The following is a 1974-nucleotide window of genomic DNA, read 5'->3' on the forward strand; positions in this document are numbered from 1 at the left end:
AGTCTTCCTGTGTCTTGACAAGCTTAATATCCTGTTTCATTGTACTGTGGAATAGTAGCACCACAGGGCAATAATATGGTTGCTAGGATGCTAAGGTCTAAAAAACTATATGCTTCAGTGAATGTCACCATGTCTTAAATATGTAATGCCTCAGAGGAGTTTTAAAAAAATATTCAGGCCATAATTCAAAGGAAATACGTTGAAGAAAAGCCCATGTTAAATGATCATTTAAATAAGGATTAACTATCAAGAATAGCCCATTCTGATTTAATGCTGAGGTCATTACTGATTTTTTTTTCTAACAGTTTTTTCACATCTGATTCCCTTTGGAAACTGGTAACCTCCACAAATATGATCATGAAGCAAGATAGAAATATATTTCTACTTGGCTTTTCCTTCAGTGAGGATCTGAGGTTACTACTAGATTGTTTTACAATGTTATTTTTTTCTTTATGTATAGCATTATGTGTAGAAAAATAAACAAATACGTATATATGGTCCATAAAAGGAAAGCTATAATAAATTGTATTTTATTAAAATACAGAAATTTTGTTCCTCGAATGACATTCTTAGAATAAAAAAGTAATCCAAAGACTATAAGAAAATGTTTGCAAATCATCTATATAGTGGAGGACTTATATCTAGAACATATAATGCAATAAAAGACTCTCAAAATTCAATAAGTAACCAATTAAAATTGGGCAAAATATTAAACTGAAACTTGAGAGGATGCATTGATGACAAACAAATGATACTTTCAAAGGTACATACCTGTCAAAATTAAATTTTATATTTAAATATGTGTCATGTGTGTCATACTTCAAACCTATTAGTAGTCTATCATAAATCTAATAGGCATATTGCTGAAAAAGAAATGCTCTCTTAAAAATATGCAATGCTATCTTAAACATTTCTATTGTGCTTTTGGCATTCTGACTTTCAAGTCTTGAGAAATATCACTGTATTAACCATGTCTTTCATTTTCTATAGTCTGATGCTCTGACATTTGGGGCCTTGCTACAGCTGCTCCTCCCAGAGCTAGCAAAATCCTAAGAAATCGTAAACAATTTACCCATGAGTGTGCTTTTCAAATGCAAACACACAGATTCAGACCCCAATCCCCAACCACCTCCTCTATAGGACTCTTGCAGTCTGAGCCATCAGCCCTAATGACCCCAGGATCTGGTATCAGACTACAAGGGGCATCTTCCATTTTAGAGAGCCCCACAGCGCCCTGAAATTATGCAGACTTGTCTATGGCCAGGTTACCCTGAACAAGCTCGATCCCGTCTGATCTCGGAAACTAAGCAGGGTTGGGCCTGGTTAGTACTTGGATGGGAGACCACCTAGGGAGACCAGGTGCTATAGGTATAAAAAATAAATAAATAAATAAAATGAAATTATGCAGACTAGCCAATCACCAACCTATTTACGCTGTCTTGCCATTTCTTCCCAAAGAGACCACAATGAAGGCTGTTGTCCATGGCCCACTATGCCACCTGAGATACTGCAGTGCCTTCCCATCCTGCCCCCGTCATGACATGCTCCCTCATCTTTGGAACTATTAGCAAACCATCTTTTCAACAGCAGTATCTCCTAGTCTGTGGGCCTTACCACACCTAAATAAAAGCTACTAAAAGTTTCATCTCAGTTGTGTAGTCTCCCTGTTCTCCTTAATGCCCTAGCTTGTGACACATATTTATAACTGCTTTCAATATGGGTAAACTGTCTGATTATGATATCTCATATTTTAAAAATGGCTAATTTGTAACAGTTTCTAATTGTTAACTAATATTAAATGACATCTGATGGTAAAGGTTATATATAAGAAGAATTAAGTGAAATTTTGGAAACAGTCAAAAATTTGACAGTGTAATAATTATACTATCGAAGAGTGCATAGAGTTTTCTCTCAGAGCCATTTATATCCCTTGGTTTTGATTTCACAAGTTGTCATGAAGATGGTATGATTCAC

The 1974-nt window shown here is 35.5% G+C and overlaps 1 pseudogene; it reads left to right on the forward strand.

Moving 5' to 3' along the window:
* Nucleotides 1-1252: 1252 nt before the first annotated feature.
* Nucleotides 1253-1371, forward strand: LOC112470222 (annotated as a pseudogene).
* The last annotated feature ends 603 nt before the right edge of the window (nucleotides 1372-1974 follow it).

This window comes from Pteropus alecto, unplaced genomic scaffold, assembly GCF_000325575.1.
Source record: "Pteropus alecto unplaced genomic scaffold, ASM32557v1 scaffold177, whole genome shotgun sequence".
In the NCBI taxonomy this organism is placed as follows: Eukaryota; Metazoa; Chordata; class Mammalia; order Chiroptera; family Pteropodidae; genus Pteropus; species Pteropus alecto.